This window comes from Bactrocera tryoni, chromosome 3 (genome assembly GCF_016617805.1).
Source record: "Bactrocera tryoni isolate S06 chromosome 3, CSIRO_BtryS06_freeze2, whole genome shotgun sequence".
NCBI classification, from domain to species: Eukaryota; Metazoa; Arthropoda; class Insecta; order Diptera; family Tephritidae; genus Bactrocera; species Bactrocera tryoni.
The window spans coordinates 80,698,589-80,711,187 of NC_052501.1; the positions used below are offsets into that span (position 1 = coordinate 80,698,589).

At 31.9% G+C, this 12,599-nt stretch overlaps 1 protein-coding gene across 1 annotated transcript in view; it reads right to left on the reverse strand.

Moving 5' to 3' along the window:
• Positions 1-7,951, reverse strand: part of LOC120770895 (protein goliath) — a 131,626-nt gene extending 123,675 nt beyond the window's left edge. The window contains exon 1 of the mRNA XM_040098561.1: positions 7,829-7,951. The gene's annotated coding sequence lies outside the window, so the exon portion shown is untranslated. The remainder of the gene's footprint in view (positions 1-7,828) is intronic.
• Between the last annotated feature and the right edge of the window lie 4,648 nt (positions 7,952-12,599).

Here is a 12,599-nt window from a genome sequence, read left to right on the forward strand (position 1 = left end):
CTTATGTGTATACATTCACATATTTGTCTATCGATAGCCGTCACACACACAATTCGTCTAGTACTGACCAGTTTATTGACTTTCTAGTTGACTAGCTTGATGGTGATTGACCGGCCTGGCCCGGCTAATCAATTGATAGCGCCGCAGAGCGCATCGCATACGCTGAAACGTATGGGTGAACTGGCAATTACTGCACATGTGTTTGTATGTGTGTAAGTAGGTCTGTCAATAGCAGCAGAAGCCCAGCTCAAGCGCAAAAATTTTTACAAAGCCAAGAAAAAAAGCAATAATACCCTTCTAAAGAGCATATTTTATAACATAAAAGGGTATAAAAAGTGCTTTATTTTGATTTTCAGCAATCAGCTTGTATGGCAGCTATATGCTATAGTTGTGCGATCTAAACAATTTCTTCAGAGATCATACCTTTTTTTCAGACAATAATCCGTGCCAAATTTTGAGACTATATCTCGCCAAATACAAAAGTTTTCCATGCAAGTACTTTATGCCGATCGTTCAGTTTGTATGGCAGCTATATGCTACAGTGATCCGATCTAATCAATTTAATTGGAGAATATAATATTTGATTAGAAAAAACCTCTTGCCTAATTTAGTGAATATATCTCATCAAATGCAAAAGTTTTCCATACAAGTGCTTTATGCCGATCGTTCAGTTTGTATGGCAGCTATATGCTATAGTTAACCAATGTGAACGATTCGGACAAATAAGCAATTTCTTGAAGAGAAAAGCTTGTCTGCAAAATTTCAAGTCGATATCTCAAAAATTGATGGACTAATTTGCGTATATACATATGTATGTACATACAGGTATAGACGAACAGAGATACAGACATGGTTAAATCGGCTCGTCAAGCTGATCCCTTACATACTTATGTACATACATACATATGTACTTATATACACTTTATATAACATCCGATGTTTCCTTTTGGGTTTTACAAACATTGCAGCGAACTTAATATATCCTGATCAGGGTATAAAAAGCATATACATTTGTATGTGTATGTAAAAAGCAGCTGATCAAATTTGACCCGGACTGGTCCAATTGTTTATTCATTAAAATTTTTTTACTAGATTGATAAATTTTTTCTCAGTCCGGTTCAATTTTGATCAGTTTATTCATTAAAGATTTTTTACTAGATTGATAGATTTTTTTTCTTAGTCCGGTTCAATTTTGATCAGATTTATTAAAGATTTTTTACTAGATTGATCGATTTTTTTTTCTTAGTTCGGTTCAATTTTGATCAGTTTATTCATTAAAGATTTTTTACTAGATTGATAAATTTTTTCTCAGTCCGGTTCAATTTTGATCAGTTTATTCATTAAAGATTTTTTTTACTAGATTGATAGATTTTTTTCTCAGTCCGGTTCAATTTTGATCAGTTTATTCATTAAAGATTTTTTACTAGATTGATAAATTTTTTCTCAGTCCGGTTCAATTTTGATCAGATTCATCAAAGATTTTTTACTAGATTGATCGATTTTTTTTCTTAGTCCTGTTCAATTTTGATCAGTTTGTTCAATAAAGATTTTTTACTAGATTGATACATTTTTTCTCAGTCCGGTTCAATTTTGATCAGTTTATTCATTAAAGATTTTTTTTTACTAGATTGATACATTTTTTCTCAGTCCGGTTCAATTTTGATCAGTTTATTCATTAAAAATTTTTTACTAGATTGATAAATTTTTTCTCAGTCTGGTTCAATTTTGATCAGATTCATCAAAGATTTTTTACTAGATTGATCGATTTTTTTTCTTAGTCCGGTTCAATTTTAATCAGTTTATTCATTAAAGATTTTTTACTAGATTGATATATTTTTTCTCAATCCGGTTCAATTTTAATCAGTTTATTCATTAAAGATTTTTTACTAGATTGATACATTTTTTCTCAGACCGGTTCAATTTTGATCAGTTTATTCATTAAAGATTTTTTTTCCTAGATTTATAGATTTTTTTCTCAGTCTGGTTCAATTTTGATCAGTCCGGTTCAATTTTGATCAGATTCATCAAAGATTTTTTCCTAGATTGATCGTTTTTTTTTCTTAGTCCGGTTCAATTTTGATCAGTTTATTCATTAAAGATTTTTTTTACTAGATTGATAGATTTTTTTCTCAGTCCGGTTCAATTTTGATCAGTTTATTCATTAAAGACTTTTTACTAGATTGATAAATTTTTTCTCAGTCCGGTTCAAATTTGATCATTTAGTATGTACGTAAAACCATATCAGCTCATATTCTAGCAGCGCATCTATCAGCAGCTTGTTTTAAAGCATATAATTATCAGTAGCTTAGCTTTTGCTGATTTGCAATAAATACGCGAAAATTGTTTTTTTTTTATTTTTCTTGCCTGCAAATTGCTTTTTTCACTCGCACATACCAGTGTACTACAGTGTGTGTGTATTTATTATTTATGCATGACGATATTTAGAATAGTGTCAAAGTGTCGTTAATATAATTTGATTATTATTAATTTGCTAATTAATTTTTCATGATTTGTTTGCCATAATGTGACTAATTGACGTGCTTGTGACTTTGCGAGATTAAATTTTGCATAAATAGTTGGCACATAGTAAATATGTATGTATGTTTTTGAGTGTTCAGTCAAAGCTTTCATAAGTGTGGGGAAAATTTTTAATTTTTAATAAGCTTCAAATTGCGTGTGCTAATTTATTTAGTAGCTAAGGCATGCTATAAATTACTTTTTATTTGATTACACATATATTTAAGAGGAGGTTTATACTTGATAGGTAGTGCTTTGGGCAAAAAATAGTAAGACTTTTTAATTTAAATTTTGCATGAAAACACATTCCTCGAAAAAATTGTTTTTGCCTGGTTTAAATCGTAATCTTAAATTCTAAATAAATTTCATATATTTGCCAACTATTCTCAAAACCACCAAGGACCTTCTTCAAGCTACGTAAGCAAGAACCTTTCAACGACACACAATTTTATCTCCAAGGTGTTTTTCCACCCACATATGCACAAAAATAACAAAAATGGCAACAAGTAGTAAATGTTGTAGAAAATTAAGCACTCATAACGGTGCCACAAGTAAACACACAAAATAATCATAGCGCGCCGCAACGGTAATTAAAAGCAAATTAAAGCCGGTTTTTACGTTTGACGAGCAGCTCAAGCAGAAAATGTCGTTACGAGCAGAAATAAATTTCAAGCTGAGCAACGCTGAGCAATGATAAGCTGATGAGCAGAAATTATATATTATTATCACACGCACACATATATATATATACATACATACATTGGCTATAAACTAACGAACCGATATCTGTGTCTAGGTAAGTCCAACGCCTTGCAAAAACAAACTTGCGGCTGAGTTATTTGTGGCACGACGACGGCCGCACGTCGCTGCTAGGCAGTGCAGTGGGTTTGGTTGTCGTGGGTGTGGGTGTGTGTATGTGCGATTGTAGGCGCAAAGCATTTTTGCATTAAATATTTATGTAAGATAAATGCTTAGCAAATACCAGCCATTTGCACATTTACATTTTGCTTCACTTTGTTAGTTGCCAACTCGCTGCTTGTTGTCATAATTTTGCTACGCTGTGTGCGCATGTATGTGTTATGCATGTAAATATTTCATAGTTGATTGCATGCTTATAAATGTTGGACGAAAAATGGCAGTAGCTGCTTGAAAACATTAAATATCGCATGCCAACTAGATATTCTAACGAACAGAGGGTTCAATGCACTCACACGGTTAAAAACATATAAATATAAAGACATATAAATATTTGTACATATGTACATACGCATACTTATAAACAAGGAAAAGTGTTAATTCGGCTGCTCGACAGCTATAATACCCTTGACAGTTCGATGTCTTATAGCATAAAAGAGTTAAAAGGATATTTAACTTGATTTTGATAGGTCACTTTGTATGGCGGCTATATGCTATAGTGAACCGACCTGAACAATTTTGACAGATATTATAGCGTTTCTTAAGACAATAAACGGTGCCGATTTTCTTGAAGATATCTCATCAAATGAAAAAGTTTTCCATATAACCACCTGATTGCAATCATTCAGTTTGTATGGCAGCTATATGCTATAGTGATCCGATCTGAACAATTTCTACAGATATTGTAACATTTTTTTTAAAAATAGGCTATGCCAAATATCGTGTAAATATCTTGTCAAATAAAAAAGTTACCTATAGAAGACTTGACTCAAATCATTAGGTTTGCATGGCAGCTATATGCTATAGTGAACCGATCTGAGCAAATTGTACGGTGATTACACTATTGCCTAACAAAATATCTCAAACCAAATTTCGTGAAGATATCTCATCTAATGTAAAAGTTTTCTATATAAACACTTGATTCTAATCACTTAGTTTGTACGGCAGCTATATGCTATAGTGATCCGATCTGTACAATTTCCTCGGAGTTTCTAGCGTTGCTTTGAAAAATAATATGTGTGAAATTTCATGAAGATATCTTTTCAAACAAAAAAGTTTTTCATACAAAAACTTGCTTTTCATCGATAATACATACATACATATCTATAAGTATATAACCTATACAAGGTGGAATCCCTCTCTTTAGTAAAATATCACTGCACAATAACATAAAATTGCTGAAGAGAATATAATTTTTTATTTACCCAAAAGCAATTTTTTTAATTAAAAAAATTTTAATGCCAAAAATATAAAAAAATGTCTTAAACAGCTATTTCCACTCACAGTCATATTTTCCTTAATAAATTAACTCACAGCGTCGCTCACAAGCTTAAAAAAAGGCATTCACTTCAGTGACCACATTTTTCCTACAGGGCTGGCATATAAACAACAGCTGTATGTTAGGTTTCTATGTAAGACAGGGTTCCTCTAGAAAAATCGCAGATAAAAGCACTTCACACCAACAACAATAGCAACAACAAACCAAATTTGCCGTGCTATTTTGAGTACATATATTATAAGTAATATATGTTAATCACAGCTTGCATCCACTTACGCACATATCCATATAAATAAATAATCACAGCCGCTTTGTTTATTGCTTTAGCCCACTTTTCGGCGTTTCAGCAGCCGCCACCACACCGTTTAATGTGTTTTCATGCATTTATTACAGCATTTTGTATATTTTCTTATTTCACTAGCGTCACAATGTACTTTGTTCTTCAATGAGTTTTCAAAATATTATCAATACTTAAACATATTGTAGGCGAATTTGTTTGTTGGAAAGCCCGTGAGCACTTTTCGGTATTTGGCGGAAGAGCGCGTCAGCGCATTGTTGCGAGCGGTTGCTTGTGGCGCTCTTCTCATATTTTTGGTAATTACAAGCAATAATTCGAAATACTTTTAGAAAAAAAAGATAATGATAAATAATTATTGTTATAAAAAAAATAATTTCAAAAAATGTTTGAAATTTTTTCATTTTAAATAAAAATTTTGAAAACATTAATATTCAACTATGCAAAGTGGGATTAAAGAGCAGACACTAAAATGAAGTGTTGCCAACTGTTTTAATTATAGTAATTATAGCTGACGAATACTCTATGTGGAATACTCAAATATGAAATACCTAAAAAAAGGTATTTTTTCCGATCAACGAATAATTACTATTACCGGGTTGAGGGGTTATACCCGTGCCTTTTTGATTTTTTAAGATGCATTTTTTTAAATAAATTAAAGTGAATTTAGATTTTTATTTAGAGAACTTCTTCTTCTATGTCACTACAACCATGGGTCGGACTGAACCGAGAACACAAAACTTTGCTAGATGCATCTACCCTTTGAGACAGGTAATTCACCTAACGGAAGCCAATAGAAAGGGTTCGGGAGCGCTGTGCATAACGGGAGCTTTAAGAACAACACCAACGGCGGGTCTTGATCTGGTACTAAACCTCCCGTCTATAGACTCCTTCGCAGAAAACTTCCGCATTGGCAAGAGTACGTTGTAAGCGTCTGTTGTCCCCACGGTATGATATATATTGGAGGAAGTATCTATAGTGCGGCCGCAGAGTCTGTTAAAATTCGCATCAAGCGCAGGCATCCTAAAGGATGACTACTTCTGTTGAACCAAAGAACTTAACTCCATCTGGTATCGCAAAAGATCAACACTAGTCTATGCTTGGCTTATTGGCCTACCAGTTTAACCAAACCTATCCATTGAGAGCTCACACCAGTTGTGCATTCCAAGTGCAGACGGTCGCTGTACACTTGGTCTTGCCATTGGTTGCGTGGTTGCCCTCACTTTTAACAGAATTTAATATACTTCATTATTCGAACATACATTTTGAAAAAAATAAAAATTGATTTCCTTTATTCCGTAGTCGGTCAGCAGGAGTACCTCTGAAAATAGGTGTCTGGCGTAAGCAAGATTTTTCTGCTCAAAATCATTTCTACTCCAAAAACCCAAAAATGTATTTCTACTATAGATAAATACAGGTAATGTTCGAAGAACTGGATTAGATTTTTAACAAAATTTTGACTTCTCGAAAAAACCGTTTTTTGTGAATAAACATACATACATATGTAAAATTTCAAGGAGATCGATCCAGCTATCTTCGTAGAAGATTTTCTTATCGTCTCTGAAAGCAGTCTTATCGTCTCTGAAGATAGACTAAATTTTCTTTCAACAAAATTCAAAAAAACTTTTTTTTCGATTTCTATGGTTCAACTACAGATTTTCGAATAATTTTCTCAAATTCAATACATATCCAAAAAAAAAATAGTTTTCGAAATTTGTAGAAATGAATTTTAAGCCTTCTCTTTCTCATTAGCATATGCTTTTCAAACAACTGGCAACACTGTTAAGTAGAAATCACCAATAGACAGCCGCAAAATCAACGCATGCGCCAAACCACAAAACCAACATCAATAAACGCTAAGTAGAGCAAGCCATTTATTGGCAAAACTGAGAGTAAAATAGAATAGAGAAGAGAGCAATAGAGAGAGTAGCGAGCATGCTAATCATGTAATCAAAAGTATTTTTGGGGGCAAACGAACAACTAGCCAGAGCACAGGTACACTCATGCCCACATATGTATGTATGTGCGTATGTATGTTTGTATGCATATATTGGCACGCGAGAGGCACGTGAGCGTTCAAACAAGCGGTGCGTTGGTCATTATATGCAAATACAGTTACACACACATACATACGCACATGCATAGAGCAATCTTATGGCCAAATAGTAGCAACACCACTGCCATTGTTGCAACTTAATATTTGTTGTTGTCGAGAACATATGTATTTGTTGCTTACGACAAGTATTTTTGTTGAGCAAAATCTTGTAAGAGCAGGCCATCAAGTGTAAGAAAATGGCTACAGGAAAGGACAGCGCAAAGGAAAAGAACGAAATTGAGCAATGTTGGGGATAATGGTTGGCGGCAAACAACAGCAATGTGGGGTTTACACATACAAACACACACATACATAAAATACACACACATATGTATGTACATATGTATATGTAAATACAAGCATACATATGTATAAACGTTTCATTGATTGTTCCAAATTGCGAATTGTTGTTGCTTTTCTAAGCTTGTTGTTGTTGCTGTTGTTTTTGCTATGATAATCGTGAATGTTATTGCTCGGTAACCGTTAGAGGCACACTTGCGTACATACAAGCATTTTTGTCAAGGAATTCTACGCTCACAACTTCCTGTTCTAACTCAATACATACATACATATACACACACATACAATTACACATACACAATTGTGCACCTTTCACTTTGCTCTCACCTTCTAAATGTTATAAAATCACTTGATTCACTCTTCTATCAATTTTTTTCTTGTTTTTGTTTTTGTATTTTTAGCATCGCTCAGTAAGCGCTTAACTCACCTTGAATACAGCAGCCGCAAGTTGTTAGGCCATTTACAGTTGTTCTTAGCACAAATTTTATTTTTGATTTTTTTTTAGTAATTTTTCAGAATTTTTTTTATTTTTTTAGTAATTTTTCTGAATTTTTTTTTTTATTTTTACAGAATTTTTTTATATTTTTTCAGTATTTTTTTTGTATTTTATTTTATTTGCTTGCACTTTCGACTGCAAACAGCATGCACTAAATTGTTGGAATTGATTTAATTGGTTCTATCTTGTTATTATTGATTTTTCCGAAAGCAACAAAATAAATTTTGGTTAACAGCTTTGAAATGGCACAGTGTGTGTTTTTCGTTTTAGCGCACGCAGTTGCTTTTTCGCACTAAAAAAAACACAATAAAAATTAATTACTTTTTTTCGGGAATTTTTGTTATGTTTTTGCCTTGGCACTTGTTTCAAGTGCTGTGGTTGGTTTTTGTTGTTTTTTTATTATTTATTTGTCGCTGTTTCGCCTGTAACAGCTGCGTAATCAAGTGATACGGCGATGTTTATTTATTATCTGTTAGATGCTTGTACAACACAAGTGACAAGCTATTTATTGCTTTTTTTTTGTAATTGTTGTATAAAACAGCAGGAGAAAAAGTGGTTTGAATAAAACGAAATAAAAAATTTTTAGTGCGCCAATTTTAGTCTTGTTTATTTGACCTGTTTTAGTAGACTAAATCGAAAATGTCGACCTCAAAATTATATTTTTTTCTAGTGAATTTAGTGCGCTTTTGGCGTTAGAAAAAAATTAAAAAAAAAAATGATTAGGGTAGATAGAATTTTTTATTCTTTGAATGCATTTTTAGGAACTGATAATTTTTATACTCTCTACAGGGTATATTAAATTTGCGACGAAGTTTGTAATGCCCAAAAAAATCCTCGCAGAATATATAAAATGTACTGCAATATAACTGCCATGTAAACTGAACGAGAAAACGGTCAGAAAAATATTTTTTTATACTCTTTGATGCTATAAAAAATGTATTTGTGAAGGATTTTTTCTTATTTTTATTTAATTTTACATAAAAATGACAGCCAATCTATACTTTAGAAATTTTTTAGTACTTAATATTTTTAAATATGTTATTAGCTCTTTTTTTATATTATGCAATATACGAAACAAATTACTCTTTAATTAGGTTTTTTATCACATTTAATATTTTTTTTCGTTGAAATAAGATTTATATTTTTATTTATGTATTAATTTTATTTACTGTTTATTAATTAATTATATAATAACTAATTTTAATTAATTAATTTAATTTTTTATTATTTTAAGTATTAAATTGAAGTCATTCAAAATATGATTTTTAGTTATTTTTTTCCCAATGTGAAATATCAATATTCAAAAAAACAATTTAACCTTAAGTTTTTAGTCACATATAAACTTTTAATTTTTGGAAAAAATTTTATATGATTTAATTTTTTTATTTAAATTACTACTAATTATTTTTCTTAAATTTTTATTACTTTAACAATTAATTTTTAGTCATCAAAAAATGTCATTTCTTTTATTATTTATTTATTTTTTTGCCAATCAAAAATATTTAAAAAAATTTGGTTTACAAAAACCTGTTTTTATTTATATTAACTTTTAGAATTTATATTTCATTTATATTTCATTTATCATCATTTTTACATTTATGAACATTGTCATTGCCATATGAATTAAAAAAGGTTAAAAATTACAAAATTATATAATTAAATATTGTTAAAGTATTAAAATTATCATCAAAAAGTATTTATGTCATTTAAATTTAAATTGAAAATTTTTTTCAATAAAAAAATTACTTTAAATTTTAAATAATATTATAAGAAAAGTTTTAAAATTTAAAAATATTTTATTTAAAATTGAAATATTGTTTCATTGAAAATTTAAATCGTCAATATTTTTAAATTTTAAATTTTAATTTTAAATATCTTTTAATCGAAAATTCAAATTGTAAATATTTTTTTTTAATTTAAATGTAAATATTTTGTTTTAATAGAAAATTGAAACTTAAAAATTTTTAAATATTTTTTTATTGAAAATTAAAATTTTAAATTAAAAAATATTCGAATTTAGTAATTTAATTTAAATGTTTTTCAATCTAAAATTCAAATTGTAAATATTTTTAATTTAATTATTTTTTTACATGAAATTAAAGTTTCAAAAATATTGAAATATTAAATTTTTAAAAACTTTTTTTATTCAAAATTCAAATTTTGAATTAACAAACATTGAAATTTCATGTTTTAAATAATTTCAAATTTTAAACTTGAATCTTTTTTAATAGAAAATTCAGTTTTAAATATTTTTAATTGAAATTTCAAATTATAAATAATTTTATATTTAAAATTAAAATATTTTTTATTGAAAATTAAAATTTTCAAAACTTGTATATATATTTTTTGTTATTATTTACATTATCAAAAATTCCACATAACCCAAACAAATGTTTTTCGAAGCAACAAAAAACTAAAAATACAATTTTCGCAATCTATTTTAATTTTAATGAACACCAACAACACTTTTTGGCACACAAATCGAATTTATATTTTTTTTTATCAAACAATTTACAAATATTTCAATAACTTAATGAATGCCTCTTCACACACGATTCGTTTTTAGCATAATTTACATTTGCCAAACAAATACTTCAAAACAGCATTAACTCGTTAGTTTTGTTTTTGTTTTTATATTAGAATAATAGCGCACTATTTTGCTTTACCTTTCCACTCGCACTTCTCCCCAAAAATCGCGCACGTAAATTAATTCAATTTTTTATTTCGAATTGTTTTCTCTATTCGCCTTTTCGTATTTATTTAATTTGTATTAATTCTAATGTGCTATGTGCCTCACACACACACACACATACGCGCGTGCACATCCAATTAGAATCACAACAAAAATACACAATAAATTACAACACACAAATTTTTTTTGTGTAAAAACGTCCGCGACCACGTTAAGTGTGAACCACCAACTCGTTGTAGATACGAAAAGCAACTGATTGTAGTGACTTGGTGCCTGGCTCGGCGCTACTTCACTGCCTGGCTAGCTGGCTAACTGACGGTCTTCCACCGTACATTCATTCATTCGCATGAGCGTTAGCACTCTCAACAACTCAACAGCCAAACAGCAAAATCAACACTCGTTGGTGAATATAGTACTGGCATTTCGCGGCGACGACCGAACAACTGAACAACCGAAGTGATGAGTAACAGCTGCTTTGCGCTGCGCCGCGCCGAGCGTTCCCCAACTACGTGGGGCTAGCGTATATTACAAGCAACGCGCAGTTGCATGGCGCTGTGATTGCATGTTGCGCGGCGGCAGCGCAGTCACTCTCACTGGCTCTGCCGACGTCACTGCCGCTGTCGCCGGTGCCAATATGCTGTTGGTGTATTGTTGAAACTGCTTCCCAACGCGTTGGCCCCAATTGATATGCTGCTGTCGTTGTTTCTGTCTTGTGGGGTGCAGTCGGTGCACAGTGTGGTCGTGAGTGTCCAAAATGCTATAGAAACAATAAATAACGTAAACTTCGGTTGCACCGGCCAACATGCTCTACACAAATACAAAAGTTTCCTTACAAGAATTGGTTCAGTTAGCCAGTTCAGTCAGTTTGTATGACAGCTATATGCTATAATGATCCTATCTCAACAATTTCTTCGGAGAATACAACATTGCCTCACACAACACGACATTTCGTGAAGTTATCCCTTTAAATGAAAAAGCCATCCAAGCATTTGATTCCGATCGTTTAGTTTATACGGCTGCTATATGCTTAGTGATCCGGTCTGAAAAAAAAACCGAGAATATACCGTTACTCTGGAAAATAACATGTGTGACTCCGATCTTTCAAGTCGTTTGAAGACCCATATCGGCGGTTCCAACAAATGAGCAGCTTCTTGGGAAGAAAAGCGCAACTACAAAATTTCAGATCGATATCTCAAAAAGACTAGGGACTAGTTCACGTATATACAGACAGACGGGCTTGGCTAAATCGACTCAGGGTCTTGTAGGGTGTCTGACGTTTCCTTCCGGGGGTATTAAAAAACTCGTGTCAAACTTAATATACCGTGTGAAATCAGTGATTAAACATATGGAATCTTACCTTCGGCTTGAGGTTTTTATTGAGTATCACGGGGGTTTATGCGGCAAAAACTCAACCAGAAGATTGACAACCGACATATTGGATATAGTAGAGCAAGTAGAATTTATACAATTGAGAAGTAAAGTCCTCTCTCGACGAACTGAAATCAAACTCTATAAGTCCCTCATTATAGCCGCCCTGCTATATGGTGCAGAGGCAACATCGGATGAGTCGGCTTTACGACGATGGAACGATGAGCTGTACGAGATATCCGTCAACATATACATAGTTCAGTGAATCAATTGATAGCGGCTGCGCTGGTTAGGTCATGTCGTCCGAATGGATGAAAACACTGTAGCTCTGAGAATATTCCAGGCAGTACCTGCAGGGGAAAGCAGAGAAGGAGGAAGACCTACATTCCTTTGGAAAGACTTGATGGGAAAGACCTGACTATACTTCGAATCTCCAATTGGCGCCAAACAGCGAAAAGGAAGAACGATATAATGAATATATTAGGGCAAGTAGAAGGTATACTCTTGTTGTCTAATCTCACCATGCTTGCTCCCTAGCTTGATCTAGGTATTAGTTAACCTTTCATACAGATTTCGAAACTATTTTGCATAGCACTAAGTTTCTGCTTCTTCTTGAAACTAAAAGCATCTCATCGAAACAAT